This window comes from Arachis hypogaea, chromosome 15, assembly GCF_003086295.3.
Source record: "Arachis hypogaea cultivar Tifrunner chromosome 15, arahy.Tifrunner.gnm2.J5K5, whole genome shotgun sequence".
NCBI lineage: Eukaryota > Viridiplantae > Streptophyta > Magnoliopsida > Fabales > Fabaceae > Arachis > Arachis hypogaea.
The window spans coordinates 122,376,882-122,395,640 of NC_092050.1; the positions used below are offsets into that span (position 1 = coordinate 122,376,882).

The 18,759-nt window shown below is 38.6% G+C and overlaps 1 non-coding gene across 1 annotated transcript; it reads left to right on the plus strand.

The window, feature by feature from the left end:
* Positions 1 to 14,826: 14,826 nt before the first annotated feature.
* On the plus strand, positions 14,827 to 14,933 carry LOC112753986 (small nucleolar RNA R71). Its single transcript, XR_003178344.1, has one exon. It is a non-coding gene; the product is annotated as a small nucleolar RNA R71 (small nucleolar RNA).
* Positions 14,934 to 18,759: the final 3,826 nt, after the last annotated feature.

Consider the following 18,759-nt stretch of genomic DNA (forward strand, 5'->3'; position numbering starts at 1 on the left):
TCTTAGAGTTCACAGGATTCCTGTTAGATGAGTATAAATATTGGTTGCTTGCAACCAATTCAATCAGCTCAATAGTCTCCTCTGGTGTCTTCTTCTTGTGTAGTGAACCACCTGCAGAAGTGTCTAGGCTCATCTTGGATATCTCACCCAAGCCTTCATAAAAGATATCCAGTTGGGAAAAATTTAGTGAGAAACTCAGTAACAACCTTTTCCCATGTATTCAAACTCTCCTTTGGTTGGGAATCTAGCCATAGCTTTGCTTTATCCCTCAGAGCAAATGGGAAGAGCATGAGTTTGTACACCTCAGGGTTCACTCCATTTGTCTTTACAGTATCACAAATTTGTAGAAAATCATATATAAACTGATTTGGATCTTCATGAGGAAGTCCATGATATTGGCAGTTTTGTTGCACCAGAGTGACCAATTGTGGCTTCAACTCAAAGTTGTTTATAGCTATAGGAGGCACCACAATGCTTTTTCCGTAAAGATCCGCAGTAGGGGCAGAATAAGAGCCAAGCACTCTCTTCTGTTGATCATTCTCATTCGGATTTACCACATTGGCATTAACAGCGTTATTATTTGCCATAGTGGACTCTGCAGCCTTGTAAAGTCTTGTTTGTTGTAAACGTCACCTGAAAGTTCTTTCAGGTTCAGGATCAAAGTCTAAGAGATGTTCTTTGTCTCTATTCCTGCGCATACACAAGCAGAAAATAAGAAAAAATGGGACTCTCTACGTCAGAGTGCAGAGAAGTCCCTGTGAGGTAACCTATGTAAAATAATAAAATGAAAATACTAAATAAATAAAAAAATTCAAAAATAATCACTAAAATTAAATAAGAAAATTTTCAAAAATTAATAAAAAAAATAAAAGAAAAAATTAAAATAAAATCAACTGGGTAACACCAAACTTAATTTTTGAAATTAAGAAAAATATTAATACTAAATTTTCTTTTTGAAAATTAAAGACAAAATTAAAACAAAACTAATAGAATATAGAGAAAAAAATAATTGAACGAAACAAAAACAAAAATAAAAGTAAATAAAATAAAAATAAAAAAAAGGGACGCCGTAAGTTTTTAGAAAAATAAAAGAAAATAAAGAAACAATTAAACAAATAAAGAAACGAGAATGAAAGTAAGAAAAAAGGAAAACAAAGGAAATTTTTTTTCTTTATTTTATTTACTTATTTATTTATTTTTTTTTTTTGAAAAATAATAAAATAATATTTAAATAAAATTAAAATTAAAACGCCTAATCTAAACAATCAAACAACTAATAGTTGTTAATCACAGTCAATCCCCGGCAACGGCGCCAAAAACTTGGTGCGGTATTTATAACCCACAAACTAACTGGTAAGTGTACCGAGTCGTACCAAGTAATACCTTACGTGAGTAAGGGTCGATCCCACGAGGATTGATGGACTAAGCAACAATGGTTAAATGATTTACTTAGTTAGACAAGCATAAAATGGTTTTGAGATGTTCAAAAGGTTTAAGTTTGAACTCAGAATATCAAAAGGATAGACAAATAAATAAGTTGGGAATAAAATATTGAGAAGACAGTTAAGGCTTCAGAGTTATCTATTTTCTGGATTGACTTTTCTTATTAACTATTTTAATCATGCAAGATTTAATTCATGGCAAACTATTTGTGACTAGACCCTAATTCCTTAGACCTTTCTAGTCTCCTCTAAAATTCATCAACTGCCAATTCCTTGGTCAATTAATTCCAATTAGAGGGTGATGATCAATTTCCAGTTTATATGCCACAAGAATCCTAATTATCCAAAAATAAGGGGATTATATGTCATGTATCCCGTTAAATACAAACAATTAGAAATTCAGGATAATATGTTTTCAAGCTATTGTTCAAGTAAAGAGATTTTCCAAGTTATACAAGAACTCAATTAGAACATGGGTCATACTTCCGTTCCACCCAAATTCATAAAATAAAGAACGAAAACAATTATTGAAAAATAAATCAAAACATAAATTAAAATAGAAAAATAATAGTATCAATCCATACAATAGACAGAGCTCCTAACCTTAACAGTGGAGGATTAGTTGCTCATGGAATATGGAATGTAAATTTGTATGGAATAATATTGTGGAATGTTGTCTTGGAATCACCTGTTGGGATCCCTTTTATAACTAATCCTAATAAAATTCAAAATCAAACTTCTAAAATTAAAATTTAAATAAGATCTTTTCCTAGAATTAAAATTTGAATTTAAATTTGAATTAATTAACAAGTCTTCAGCTGATGGGTGGGGACCACTTGATTTGTCCACTCTGCAGCTTCTAATATGTGTTTTCTGGGCTGAAAACTGAGTTAAAAACAGCCCAGAAATTGCCCCCAGCATTTTCTATCAATTCTGAAGATCGCTCATGTGACGCGTCCGCGTCGTCCACGCGTTCGCGTCATTTGTGCAGATTCCAGTTCACGCATTCGCGTCAGGCACGCGATTTCCTCCATTCCGCGCGGTGGCGTGAGCCATGCGTCCGCGTGGGTATTCGCTGGTCATCTCCTTGGCTTCTTCTCTTTCTCTGCAGAAACTTCATCAAATCCATCCGAATGCTACCTAAATTAAATAAAATTGCACAAAACTTAAAATAGCATCCATAGTGGCTAAAAATATAATTAATTCTTAATTAAACTCAACAATTTAGATGCAAATTCACTAGGAAAAGATAGACAAGATGCTCACGCATCATTACACTTAGAGCCTTGGACCTTATTTTTTATTTTCTTTTCTTTTTGTTGTTTATTTTGCTTCAAGGATCAACTTCTTACTCAATTTAGAGCATCCATGATATTTTTCTAAGTTCTTGTACCTCAAGAATCAGTATTCTTGACTTCAATATCAATTATGTACTATTCAATTCATACATTCGGAATCATAGATACTACCACCACATCTAAGTAATAAGAACAACTCAAAATATATAACTAAAGTCTCATGCATTTTACTACTTCTTTTCTTTTTCTTTTGATTTTTCAAGCTCAGTGAGCAATACATGAGATATTTTTCAAAATAAACATAAAATATCAATTTAAATAACTAAACTAGAAAAGCAATAAAAAACTACTAATGATCATTCAAAGGCTTCAACAGATAACAGGAAACAAGATAAAATACTGAAAAACAGAAAATAAATAAAGCAGCAGATAATGAAACTTAACCACCTCAGTTCTGGTGGCTACTCCCTCCCAGAATCCTCTCTAGCGCCTCAGCTCCTCTAACTATCACCCATGGCTTTGCTGTTCCTCCACTACCTGATGGAGGAGGGCAGAGTGATCCTGATACTCTATCCTCAGCTGATCAACAGAAGATGTCAACTGCCCAATAGATGTAGTCAGCTGATCCCAATAGTCACGAGGTGGGAAATAATATCCCTGAGGCATCTCAGGCTACTCCTACTGAGGAGGGGGAACTGGCTCCTGAGGTGGTGCTCATCCAAGCTCCTTGGTGTACTCCATACCCCTCCAAGTGATTGGCCTCTCAATGTCAATAGGGGTATCCCTATCAATGCGGACTCAGGCAGCCTCACATAAGCGGAAGATGAGGTGGGGGATGGCTAGTCTAACAGAGGTGGAGGCCTTTGCTGCTATGCTGTGTAACTCCTGAGGGATCACATCGTGCACCTCCACCTCATTACAGAGCATAATGCTGTGAATTATCACAGCTCAGTCAATAATAACCTCAGACCGGTTACTCATAGGAATGATGGAGCACTGAATAAACTCCAACCACCCCTGAGCAACTGGCTTCAGATCATGCCTGCCCAGCTGGTATGGCTAACCTCTAGCATCCCTCCTCCACTGTGCTCCGGGGAGGCATCTGTCAGTAAGAATCTAGTCCAGTCTCTTATCAGTGTTGACCCTCTAAGTGTAAGAGTGAGGGTCATCTCTGGATGGTGGCAGCTAAAGTATATCCCTCACCCTCTTTGGACCAAACTCTAAGATCCTCCCTCGGATCATAGTGCGCCAGTTCTTTGGGTCAGGGTTCACGCCCTTGACATGCTTGTACGTCACCCAAGCATTGGTGTAGAACTCCTTGACCATTAGAACACCCACATCTTTCACAGGATTGTGTAGCACTTGCCAACCCATCCTCAGAATCTGTTCCCGGATCTCTGGATACTCATCCAGTTGCAAATCAAATCAGACCTCCAGGATCATCTTCTTTTTGCTCACAATCTCATTAAAGTGATCGTCGTGGGTCCTGGTGAAAAACCGGCTAAAGTCAAATGGATCGGTTGCAGGAGCCTTCTCTTTTCTCTTCCTTGAAGAGGATTCTCCAGTTTTTGGTGCCACATGGAAGATGACAGAAATGGAAAAATGGATTGCCCCAACACCAAAGTTAAAGCTTTTGCTCGTCCCCGAGCAAAGAAAAATGGAGATAAAAACGAGAAAGAAAGGGGAGGTCACACAGAAAGATATGGTGGAAAAAAAGGAAGGGGAATGAAAGTAGAGGAAAATAGAGTGGAGTGGGGATAGTGGGTTGAACGGTCAAAGGGGAGGGGGTGTGGAAGTTACCGTTGTGGAAATTGAAGTTCCTCTTTCAAAGACTGATTCTGCATTGCCAGCGCTAAACGCCAGCCCTGACATTTAGCACCACAACACTTCACGAAATGTGCCATTCAGGGGGCGCTAAACGCCAAGAAGGCCGTTTAGCGCCACCACACTTTTCAGGAATAATTTTTTTTTTTAGGACGAGACCTGGCGCTAAACGCTTAGCTGGCATTTAGCGCCCTGTGAGGCATATACTATCTTGATTTGCGTGCTATCCATGGCGTTAAATGCCATGGAGGGCGTTTAATGCCAGCATTCAAGTTGCAAATGTAGGCGCTAAACGCTCAACATGGCATTTAGCGCCCAAATCGATGTGAAGTCACTTAGAATTACGTGCTCCTTGGCCCTAAATGCCTAGCCTAGCATTTAGCGCCACCCATCAGAGAGCTCCTTGAGATTAGTGCCCTGTCTGGTGCTAAACACCTATCCTAGCATTTAACGCCAGAGCATCCGAATTGAAATCCTCTCTAGGGTGTTCTGTTCTTCTTCCAGACTCCTCTACCCTGTTCTAAATACTTTGCACGACCACAAACATAAGTAAACCAAGGAAAACTATGAGTAGAAGTCATAAATAAATGGAAATTAAACTGAAAACAAAATCAAAGAATAATAGGATTTGAGTTGCCTCCCAATAAGAGCTTCTTTACCGTCACTAGCTTGACGGTCAGTTTAGCTAAGGTGAGAGTTGATCATAGTGCCTTAGCTCCTCACATCTCACTGTCAATCTTTTTCCTGTATCCTCATAGATTAACTCAATATGCTCAAGGGAGAGGATCTTGTTCACCGTATGAGGCAATATTGGACTTTTGGTCAGCACCATTTTCATTCTTGGTGAGAAATCTTCAGTGCCTCGTTGTAGTATGGGGAGGATTACTCCTCCCTCCATCGTTTCTCCCACTTCTTGATACAATCCCAATTTGATTCATCATACCCTACAACACAATTACAACCAAACTCCAAGCCACAAGGGTGATATCTCATAAAGAAAGTAAGAAATAAAAGCAAAGGACATCAACAAACAAGAAGACTAAACACCCAAATATTAACAAAAACAACCAAACAACCAAGAAGTAAGCTACCTACACTATGGACATATTCACATCAACCTAAAACATAACACCAATTTCATCCCCGACAACGGTGCCAAATTTGATAAGAGGATTTCCTTGTATAGTTTAGAATCAATCGAGACATGAATCAAATTATTGATAGCATAGTCCAAACCAACAATGAATCCTCATGATCAAATATTAAAATTCAAATCAATTATAAACCGAGATTAAGAGTAATTCAACCTCGGGTCGTTCTCCCTATGATGCAATTGAGGTGTTACGCTTTCGGTTATGGGGACAAAATAGAGTGGTTTTCAAATCAAAGAACAAAATATTGAAAGAACTAAGAAATAAAAGAACTAAGCAACGATCAAAATTAATATTAAAGCAAATAAAAAGGAAGCAAGGTTAAAAATAGTGAAAATGCAAGATATGTAATAAAGAGCCTTGACTTGGGAATGATGATCCAAGGAATCCTATCATCACCATAACCACAACTATGGTAATTATGATGAGTCAAACTCGCCTAATTAACCCCTAACATCGAGGAGCAAGTCAAGCAAGAATAATTGACCTTAATCCATAAGTCCTAGATAACTTACCAAACTAGTTAATAAAAAGCTAGCGTCAATGGAAACAAGAATCAACTAACTACCCAAGAATTACCACTAAATATCGGACATCATGACTATAGTATTCTAGGAACTCAAATCCCAAGCCAAGGTGTGAAAATCTACTCAAAATTATCAAGTGGCATTTTCACAAATACTTGGTGGGCATCAAACCGAAACATGAGAAATTGCAAGGAAAATTAGGGAACTATAACCAACTATTCACAAAATCAATAATAAACATCCAAACAAGCAAAAAGAAAGCATAAAATAGTAAATTCATCAATCAAACTTCAAGAACTCAAAATTGGAAATATAAACAAAGCACTTGAACCAAGAGGAAATGAAAATAAAATAATGTAATTAAAGAGGAAATTGAGAATACTTACAATTAAATAAGCAAAATCCAAAATCAAAGCTTGCTATAAAATGCTACAATGAAAATGGAAATGAAACCCTAAGAGAGCATTCTACTCTACACTACTCCTACTCCTAATTATGTTCTAAAAAAAACCATCTAAGTGATCTCCTTTTTCTAATTGCCTTCATATGTGTTGATATACCCTTCATATACCACTTCAATTCAGCCTTCAAGCCTTCCAAAATGGGCCAAAAGCCCGCAGAAATCGCGTAGCACGTGTTTCATTAATGCAACCACGTGCAGGGTCCTGTGCGTACGCACACTTCGCTGAATGTTCTCCTGTGCGTATGCACAGGTGCTTGTGCGCATGCACACATTCAGATTCCTTCTTGTGTGCACGCACACTTACTTGTGCGCACGTGATAAGCGGATAATTTATACACTTTTTGGCATTATTTTTAAGTAGTTTTTAGTATGTTTTGATTAGTTTTTATTATATTTTTATTAGTTTTTATGCAAAATTCACACTCCTGTACTTTCCTATGAGTTTTTGTATTTTTCTGTGATTTCAGGTATTTTCTGGCTAAAATTGAGGGACCTGAGCAAAAATCTGATTCAAAGGCTGAAAAAGAACTGCAGATGCTGTTGGATTCTGACCTCCCTGTACTCGAAATGGATTTTCTGGAGCTACAGAAACCCAATTGGTGCGCTCTTAATTGCGTTGGAAAGTAGACATCCTGGACTTTCCAGCAATATATAATAGTCTATACATTATCGGAGTTTTGACGATGCAAACTGGCGTTTAAACGCCAACTTTCTACTCTATTCTGGCGTTAAACGCCAGAACTGGCATAAAAGCTGGAGTTAAACACCCAAACTGGCACCAGAGCTGGCGTTTAACTCCAAGAAAAGTCTCTACACATGAAAGCTTCAATGCTCAGCCCAAGCACACACCAAGTGGGCCCAGAAGTGGATTTCTGCATCATTTACTTATTTCTGTAAACCCTAGCAACTAGTCTAGTATAAATAGGACCTTTTACTATTGTATTAGGTATCTTCAGATCAATCTTTGATCAATTTTATGCTGTCTTAGACCTTTATGGAGGCTGGCCATTCAGCCATGCCTGGACCTTCATCACTGATGTATCTTCAACGGTGGAGTTTCTACACACCATAGATTAAGGTGTGGAGTTCTACTGTTCCTCGAGTATTAATGCAAAGTACTATTGTTTTTCTATTCAATCCATGCTTATTCTTGTTCTAAGATATTCATTCGCACACAAGAACATGATGAATGTGATGATTATGTGACACTCATCACCATTCTCACTTATGAATGCGTGACTGACAACCACTTCCGTTCTATCTGAAAACAAGCTTGAATGCATATCTCTTGGATCTCTCTTCAACGATTCACATCGTCTCTCCTGTCAACAGAGCATCTGAATCTGAGATTAGAATCTTCGTGGTATAAGCTAGAATTAATTGGCAGCATTCTTGAGATCCGGAAAGTCTAAACCTTGTCTGTGGTATTCCGAGTAGGATCTGGGATGGGATGATGGTGCACGAAATTTTGATGTCCAGGCTTAACTATCCTTGGCACGTGAGCAACTTGGTACGCGTAATCGTGATTACACATTCATAATTTGTCACAACTTCGATACAACTAACCAGCAAGTTAACTGGGTCGTCCAAGTAATACCTTACGTGAGTAAGGGTCGAATCCCACGGAGATTGTTGGTATGAAGCAAGCTATGGTCACCTTGTAAATCTCAGTTAGGCAGATATAAAGTGATAATATGGTTTTCGAAAATAATTAATAAGATATGGATAGAAATACTTATGTAATTCATTGGTGAAAATTTCAGATAAGCATATAGAGATGCTTTTGTTCCTCTGAACCTCTACTTTCCTGCTATCTTCATCCAATTAGTCTTACTCCTTTCCATGGCTGGCTTTATGTGATACATCACCATTGTCAATGGCTACTTTCGGTCATCTATCGGGAAAATGATCCAATGCCCTGTCACGACACGGCTAATCGTCTGGAGGCATCACCCTTGTCAATGGCTTCATCTTATCCTCTCAGTGAAAATGGTCAACGCACCCTGTCACGGCATGGCTATTCATCTGTCAGTTCTCGATCATGCTGGAATAGGATTTACTATCCTTTTGCGTCTGTCACTAACGCCCTGCAATCGCGAGTTTAGAGCTCGTCACAGTCATTCAATCATTGAATCCTACTCGGAATACCATAGACAAGGTTTAGACTTTCCGAACTCTCATGAATGCCGCCATCATTCTAGCTTATACCACGAAGATACCGATTAAGAGATCTAAGAGATATTCATTCTAGCTTATTTCATGTAGAACGGAGGTGTTTCTCAGGCACGTGTTCATAGGGGAGAATGGTGATGAGCGTCACACATAATCATGACCTTCATCACGTTCTTGGGCGCGAATGGATATCTTAGAAGCGAAATAAGATGAATTGAATAGAAAACAGTGGTACTTTGCATTAATCTTTGAGGAACAGCAGAGCTCCACACCTTAATCTATGGAGTGCAGAAACTCTACCGTTGAAAATACATAAGTGAAGGTCCAGGCATGGCCGAGATGGCCAGCCCCTCTAATCTAAGATAGCATAGAACTGATCAAAGATATCAAATACACTAGTACAATGTCCTATTTATAATAAACTAGCTACTAGGGTTTACATGAGTAAGTAATTGATGCATAAATCCACTTCTGGGGCCCAATTGGTGTGTGCTTGGGCTGAGCTTGAGTGTTGCACGTGTAGAGGTCCTTTCTGGAGTTGAACGCCAGTTTTTGTGCCATTTCTGGCGTTCAACTCTGGTTTTGGCTCCTTTTCTGGCGCTGGACGCCGGATATGGGCAGAAAGCTGGCGTTGAACGCCAGTTTACGTCGTCTAATCTTGGCCAAAGTATGAACTATTATATATTGCTGGAAATCCCTGGATGTCTACTTTCCAACGCAATTGAAATCACGCCGTTTTGAGTTCTGTAGCTCCAAAAAATCTATTTTGAGTGCAGGGAGGTCAGAATCCAACAGCATCAGCAGTCCTTCTTCAACCTCTGAATCTGATTTTTTCTCAAGTCCCTCAATTTCAGTCAGAAAATACCTGAAATCACAGAAAAACATACAAACTCATAGTAAAGTCCAGAAATGTGAATTTAACATAAAAACTAATGAAAACATCCCTAAAAGTAGCTGAATCCTACTAAAATCATACTAAAAACAATGCCAAAAAGCGTATAAATTATCCGCTCATCACAACACCAAACTTAAATTGTTGCTTGTCCCCAAGCAACTGAAAATCAAATAGGATAAAAAGAAGAGAATATACTATAAATTTCAAACTATCAATGAAACATAGCTCCAATCAAATGAGCGGGACTTATAGCTTTTTGCCTCTTGAATAGTTTTGGCATCTCACTTTATCCATTGAGGTTTAGAATGATTGGCATCTATAGGAACTCAGAGTTCAGATAGTGTTATTGATTCTCCTAGTTCAGTATGATGATTCTTGAACACAGCTTCTTTATGAGTCTTGGCCGTGGCCCTAAGCACTTTGTTTTCCAGTATTACCACCGGATACATAAATGCCACAGACACATAATTGGGTGAACCTTTTCAGATTGTGACTCAGCTTTGCTAAAGTCCCCAATTAGAGGTGTCCAGGGTTATTAAGCACACTCTTTTTTTTTTTTTGCTTTGGACCTTGACTTTAACCGCTCAGTCTCAAGTTTTCACTTGACACCTACACGCCACAAGCACATGGTTAGGGACAGCTTGGTTTAGCCGCTTAGACCAGGATTTTATTCCTTTAGGCCCTCCTATCCACTGATGCTCAAAGCCTTGGGATCCTTTTTATTTGCCCTTGCCTTTTGGTTTTAAGGGTTATTGGCTTTTTGCTCTTGCCTCTTGGTTTTAAGAGCTTTGGCTTTTTCTGCTTGCTTTTTCTTTTTCTTTCTATTTTTTTTTTGCCTATTTTTTTTTTCTGCAAGCTTTGTTCTTTGCTGCTTTTTCTTGCTTCAAGAATCATTTTTATGATTTTTCAGATTATCAAATAACATGTCTCCTTGTCATCATTCTTTTAAGAGCCAACATATTTAACATTCTTAAACAACAACTTCAAAAGACATATGCACTGTTCAAGCATACATTCAGAAAACAAGAAGCACTGTCACCACATCAATATAATTAAACTAAGTTCAAGGATAAATTCGAAACTCATGTACTTCTTGTTCTTTTGAATTAAAACAATCTTCATTTAAGAGAGGTGGTGGATTCATAGGACATTCATAACTTTAAGACAAAGTTACTAACTACTAATGATCATGTAATGAAGACACAAGCACAAATAAGCACATAATATATAAAAACGAAAAACAGAAGATATGAGAACAAGGAATGAATCCACCTTAGTGATGGTGGCGTTTCCTCCTTAAAGAGCCAATGATGTCTTTGAGCTCTTCTATGTCTCTTCCTTGTCTTTATTGCTCCTCCCTCATTGCTTTTTGATCTTCTCTTATTTCATGAAGCATGATGGAGTGCTCTTGATGTTCCACCCTTAATTGTCCCATATTGGAACTCAATTCTCCTAGGGAGGTGTTGATTTGCTCCCAATAGTTTTGTGGAGGAAAATGCATTTGAGGCATCTCCGGGATCTCATGGTGATGAGCTTCATACGCCTCTTGAGCTCCATGAATGAGCTCTCTTGCTTGCTCCATCTTTTTCTTAGTGATGGGCTTGTCCTCCTTGATGAGGATATCTCCCTCTATGTCAATCCCAGCCGAATTGCATAGGTGGCAGATGAGGTGAGGAAAGGCTAACCTTGCCATAGTGGAGGACTTGTCAGCCACCTTGTAGAGTTCTTGAGGTATAATCTCATGAACTTCCACCTCTTCTCCAATCATGATGCTATAGATCATGATGGCCCGGTCTATAGTAACTTCAGACCGGTTGCTAGTGGGAATGATTGAGCATTGAATGAACTCTAACCATCCTCTAGCTATAGGCTTGAGGTCCAATCTTCTTAGTTGAACCGGCTTGCCTTTGGAGTCAATCTTCCATTGAGCTCCTTCTACACATATGTCCATAAGGACTTGGTCCAACCTTTGATCAAAGTTGACTCTCCTTGTGTAGGGGCGTGCGTTCTCTTCCATGTTTGGCAAGTTGAACGCCAACCTCACATTTTCCGGACTAAAATCCAAGTATTTCCCCCCGAACCATTGTAACATAGTTCTTTGGATCCGGGTTCTTACTTTGATCATGGTTCTTGGTGATCCATGCATTGGCATAGAACTCTTGAACCATTCGGATGCCGACTTGTTGGATGGGGTTTGTTAGAACTTCCCAACCTCTTCTTTGAATTTCATGTCGGATCTCCGGATACTCATTTCTTTTGAGTTTGAAAGGGACCTCGGGGATCACCTTCTTCTTGGCCACAACATCATAGAAGTGGTCTTGATGGGCTTTGGAGATGAACCTTTCCATCTCCCATGACTCGGAGGTGGAAGCTTTTGTCTTCCCTTTCCCCTTTCTAGAGGATTCTCCGGTCTTAGGTGCCATCAATGGTAATGGAAAAACAAAAAGCTTATGCTTTTACCACACCAAACTTAGAATATTGCTCGTCCTCGAGCAAGAGAAGAAGAATAGAAGAATAAGAAGAAGAAATGGAGGAGAGGGAGAAGGGTTTGTGTTTCGGCCAAGAAGAGAAGAGAGGGTTGTGTTGTGTGAATTTGATGAAGAATGGAAGGCTTTATATAGGGAAGGGAGGTGGGGAAAGGTTTCGGCCATATGGGTGGGTTTGGGTGGGAAATAGGTTTTGAATTTTGAAGGTAGGTGGAGTTTATGAGGTAGGTTTATGGGGAAGAGTGGATGGATGTGAGTGATGAAGAGGTGATGGTGAAGGGTTTTTGGGGAAGAGTGTTTATGGGGTTGTGTGAAAGAGAGTGGTGAGAAGAAGTGAGTGGAGGTAGGTGGGGATCCTGTGGGGTCCACAGATCCTGAGTGGATCCTGTGGAGTCCACAGATCCTGAGTGGATCCTGTGGGGTCCACAGATCCTGAGGTGTTCAAGGATTTACATCCCTGCACCCATTAGGCATGTAAAAATGCCCTTGCACACAACTCTGGGCGTTCAGCGCCAGGTTGGTGCCCATTTTGGGCGTTCAACGCCCATTTATATGCCATTTCTGGCGTTGAACGCCAGAACCATGCCTGTTCTGGTGTTCAGCACCCAGAAGCTGCCCATTTTGGGCGTTCAGCGCCAGAATCATGCTCTGTTCTGGCGCTGAACGCCAGACAGATGCTCCTCCAGGGTGTGATTTTTCGTTTGCTGTTTTTGATTCCGTTTTCAATTTTTTTTTGTTTATTTTGTGACTCTACATGATCATGAACCTAATAAAACATGAAAAACAAGAATAATAGAATTAGATAAATAAACATTGGGTTGCCTCCCAACAAGCGCTTCTTTAATGTCAATAGCTTGACAGTGGGCTCTCATGGAGCCTCACAGATGTGCAGAGCTTTGTTGAGACTCCTCAACACCAAACTTAGTGTTTGGATATGGAAGTTCAACACCAAACTTAGAGTTTGGTTGTGGCCTCCCAACACCAAACTTAGAGTTTGACTGTGGGGGCTCTGGTTGACTCTGTTTTGAGAGAAGCTTTTCATGCTTCCTCTCCATGGATGCAGAGAGAGATCCTTGAGTTGTAAACACAAGGTTGTCCTCATTCAATTGATGGACTAGTTTTCCTCTGTCCACATCAATCACAGCTCTTGCTGTGGCTAGGAAAGGTCTTCCTAGGATGATGGATTCATCCTCTTCCTTTCCAGTGTCCAAGACTATGAAATCAGTAGGGATGTAAAGGCCCTCAACCTTTACTAACACGTCCTCTACCTGTCCATAAGCCTGTTTTCTTGAATTGTCTGCCATTTCTAATGAGATTCTAGCAGCTTGTACCCCATAGATTCCCAGTTTCTCTATTACAGAGAGGGGCATGAGGTTTATCCCTGAACCAAGGTCACACAGAGCCTTAAAGATCATGGTGCCTATGGTGCAAGGTAACATAAACTTTCCAGGATCCTGTTTCTTCTGAGGCAATCTCAGTTGATCCAGATCACTTAGTTCATTGGTGAACAAGGGAGGTTCAACTTCCCAAGTATCAATGCCAAATAACTTGGCATTCAGCTTCATGATTGCACCAAGAAACTTGGCAGTTTACTCTTCAGTGACATCCTCATTTTCTTCAGAAGAGGAATACTCATCAGAGCTCATGAATGGCATAAGGAGGTTCAATGGAATCTTTATGGTCTCTAGATGAGCCTCAGGGTCCTTTGGTTCCTCAGAGGGAAGCTCCTTATTGATCATTGGACGTCCCAAGAGGTCTTCCTCCTTAGGATTCACGTCCTCCTCTCCCTCATTGGGTTCGGCCATGGTGCTTATGTCAATGGCCTTGCACTCTCCTTTTGGATTCTCTTCTGTATTGCTTGGGAGAGTACTGGGAGGGATTTCAGTGATCCTTTTACTCAGCTGGCCCACTTGTGCTTCCAGATTTCTAATGGAAGACCTTGTTTCATTCATGAAACTTACAGTGGCCTTGGACAGATCAGAGACTAAGTTTGCTAAATTAGAAGTATTTTGTCCAGAGTTCTCTAACTGTTGCTGAGTTGATGATAGAAAAGGCTTGCTATTGCTAAACCTGTTTCTTCCACCATTATTAAAGCCTTGTTGAGGCTTTTGCTGATCCTTCCATGAGAAATTTGGATGATTTCTCCATGATGAATTATAGGTGTTTCCATAAGGTTCACCTAAGTAATTTACCTCTGCTATTGCAGGGTTTTCAGGATCATAAGCTTCTTCTTCAGAAGATGCCTCTTGAGTACTGTTGGATGCAGCTTGCATTCCATTCAGACTCTGAGAAATCATATTGACTTGCTGAATCAATATTTTGTTCTGAGCCAATATGGCATTCAGAGTATCAATTTCAAGAACTCCCTTCCTCATAGGCGTCCTATTACTCACAGGATTCCTTTCAGAAGTGTACATGAACTGGTTGTTAGCAACCATTTCAATGAGTTCTTGAGCTTCTGCAGGCGTTTTCTTTAGGTGTATGGATCCACCTGCAGAAGTATTCAATGACATTTTAGCTAAGTCAGACAGACCATCATAGAAGATATCCAGGATGGTCCATTCTGAAAGCATGTCAGTAGGACACTTTTTGGTCAGTCCTTTGTATCTCTCCCAAGCTTCATAGAGGGATTCACCTTCTTTCTGTATGAAGGTTTGAACGTCCACTCTAATCTTACTAAGCTTTTGAGGAGGAAAGAACTTGGCTAAGAAAGCCTTGACCAGCTTATCCCATGAGTTCAGGCTATCCTTAGGTTGAGAATCCAACCAGAGTCTAGCTCTGTCTCTTACAGCAAAAGGGAAAAGCATGAGCCTGTAGACTTCAGGATCTACTCCATTAGTCTTTACAGTATCACATATCTGCAAGAATTCAGTTAAGAACTGAAAAGGATCTTCAGATGGAAGTCCATGAAACTTGCAGTTCTGCTACATCAGAGAAACTAATTGAGGTTTCAGCTCAAAGTTGTTTGCTCCAATGGCAGGAATGGAGATGCTTCTTCCATGTAAATTGGAATTAGGTGCAGTAAAGTCACCAAGCATTCTCGTTGCATTATTGTTGGGTTCGGCTGCCATCTCCTTTACTTGTTCGAAATTTTTAATCAAGTTGTCTCTGGATTGTTGTAATTTAGCTTCTCTTAATTTCCTCTTCAGAGTCCTTTCAGGTTCTGGATCAGCTTCAACAGGAATGCCGTTTTCTCTGTCCCTGCTCATAAGAAAGAGGAGAGAAAAAGAAAAGAAGAGGAATCCTCTATGTCACAGTAAAGAGGTTCCTTATTGTTAGTAGAAGAAGAGGGGGAGACAAAGAATGTAATGTAATGGAAGAAACACAACTGTGAGGAGGGTTGAGATGTGAGATGAGATGTTAGTAAATGGATAAATAAATAGAATAAGATGGGAGAGGGAGAATTTTCGAAAAATATTTTTGAAAAAGAGTTAGTGATTTTCGAAAATGGTTTTTGAAAAAGGTTAGTATTTTTTTTTTTCGAAAATTCAAATAAAAATAAAGTAATTAGTTAATTAAAAAGAAATTTTTGAAAAAGAGGGGGAATATTTTCGAAAATTGGAGAGAGAGAGAGTTAGTTAGGTAGTTTTGAAAAAGATAAGAAACAAACGAAAAGTTAGTTAGTTAGTTGAAACAAATTTTGAAAAGATAGGAAGTTAGGAAGTTAGAAAAGATATTTTGAAATCATATTTTTGAAAAAGATAAGATAAGAAGATATTTTTGAAAAGATATGATTGAAATTATTTTTTGAAAAAGATTTGATTTTTTTAAAATCACAATTAATGACTTGATTCACAAGAAATCACAAGATATGATTCTAGAACTTAAAGTTTGAATCTTTCTTAACAAGTAAGTAACAAACTTGAAATTTTTGAATCAAAGCATTAATTGGTGTTGTTATTTTCGAAAATTATGATATAAAATTAAGAAAAAGATTTTTGAAAAATATTTTAAAAATTTTTGAAAATAACTAAGAAAAATGAAAAAGATTTGATTTTTGAAAAAGATTTTGAAAAAGATAAGATTTTCAAATTGAAAATTTGATTTGACTCATGAAAACAACTTGATTTTAAAAATTTTTGAAAAAGTCAAATCTAATTTTCGAATTTATGAGAGAGAAAAAGGGAAAGATATTTTTTTGATTTTTGAATTTTTATGATGGGAGAGAAAAACAAGAAAAATATGCAATGCATGAAATTTTTAGATCAAAACAATGAATGCATGCAAGAATGTTATGAATGTCAAGATGAACACCAAGAACATTATGAAGAACATGATGAACATCAAGAACATAATTTTGAAAAATCTTTAATGCAAGGAAAACATGCAAGACACCAAACTTAGAATTCTTTAATGCTTAGACACTAAGAATTCAAGAATGCATATGAAAAACACCAAACAACACAAAACAAAAAATCATCAAGATCAAACAAGAAGACTTACCAAGAACAACTTGAAGATCATGAAGAACACTATGAATGCATGAAATTTTCGAAAAATGCAAGATGTACATGCAATTGACACCAAACTTATAACAAGACTCAAGACTCAAACAAGAAACATGAAATATTTTTTTTATTTTTATGATTTTTTGGTTTTTTTTTCGAAAATTATTAAAAAAAAGAAAAATAAGGATTCCAAAATTTTTAATATGAATTCCAGGAATCTTGCATTGTTAGTCTAAAGCTTCAGTCCAGGAATTAGACATGGCTCACTAGCCAGCCAAGCTTTCAATGAAAGCTCCAGTCCAAAACACTAGACATGGCCAATGGCCAGCCAAGCTTTGATATATGGAATTACATGCATTGAAGTGATTAGTTGAAGCCTCAGTCCAAAAGAATTTAGACATGGTTTTACAGCCAGCCAGACTTCAACATGCTTTATGAAACACTAGAATTCATTCTTAAAAATTTTGAATAAAATTTTTGAAAACATTTTTATTCTTTTTTCGAAAACAGATGAGAAAATTTTGAAAGATTTTTGAAAAAATTTTTAAAAAGAAAACAAAAAGAAAATTACCTAATCTGAGCAACAAGATGAACCGTCAGTTGTCCAAACTCGAACAATCCCCGGCAACGGCGCCAAAAACTTGGTGCACGAAATTGTGATGTCCAGGCTTAACTATCCTTGGCACGTGAGCAACTTGGTACGCGTAATCGTGATTACACATTCATAATTTGTCACAACTTCGATACAACTAACCAGCAAGTGCACTGGGTCGTCCAAGTAATACCTTACGTGAGTAAGGGTCGAATCCCACGGAGATTATTGGTATGAAGCAAGCTATGGTCACCTTGTAAATCTCAGTTAGGCAGATATAAAGTGATAATATGGTTTTCGAAAATAATTAATAAGATAGGGATAGAAATACTTATGTAATTCATTGGTGAAAATTTTAGATAAGCATATAGAGATGCTTTTGTTCCTCTGAACCTCTGCTTTCCTGCTATCTTCATCCAATTATCTTACTCCTTTCCATGGCTGGCTTTATGTGATACATCACCATTGTCAATGGCTACTTTCGGTCATCTCTAGGGAAAATGATCCAATGCCCTGTCACGGCACGGCTAATCGTCTGGAGGCATCACCCTTGTTAATGGCTTCATCTTATCCTCTCAGTGAAAATGGTCAACGCACCCTGTCACGGCACGGCTATTCATCTGTCGGTTCTCGATCATGCTGGAATAGGATTTACTATCCTTTTGCGTCTGTCACTAACGCCCTGCAATCGCGAGTTTAGAGCTCGTCACAGTCATTCAATCATTGAATCCTACTCGGAATACCATAGACAAGGTTTAGACTTTCCGGACTCTCATGAATGTCGCCATCATTCTAGCTTACGCCACGAAGATTCCGATTAAGAGATCTAAGAGATATTCATTCTAGCTTATTTCATGTAGAACGGAGGTGTTTGTCAGGCACGTGTTCATAGGGGAGAATGGTGATGAGCGTCACACATAATCATGACCTTCATCACGTTCTTGGGCGCGAATGGATATCTTAGAAGCGAAATAAGATGAATTGAATAGAAAACAGTAGTACTTTGCATTAATCTTTGAGGAACAGCAGAGCTCCACACCTTAATCTATGGAGTGCAGAAACTCTACCGTTGAAAATAAATAAGTGAAGGTCCAGGCATGGCCGAGATGGCCAGCCCCTCTGATCTAAGATAGCATAGAACTGATCAAAGATATCAAATACACTAGTACAATGTCCTATTTATAATAAACTAGCTACTAGGGTTTACATGAGTAAGTAATTGATGCATAAATCCACTTCCGGGGCCCACTTGGTGTGTGCTTGGGCTGAGCTTGAGTGTTGCACATGTAGAGGTCCTTTCTGGATTTGAACGCCAGTTTTTGTGCCATTTCTGGCGTTCAACTCTGGTTTTGGCTCCTTTTCTGGCGCTGGACGCCGGATATGGGCAGAAAGCTGGCGTTGAACGCCAGTTTACGTCGGCTAATCTTGGCCAAAGTATGGACTATTATATATTGCTGGAAA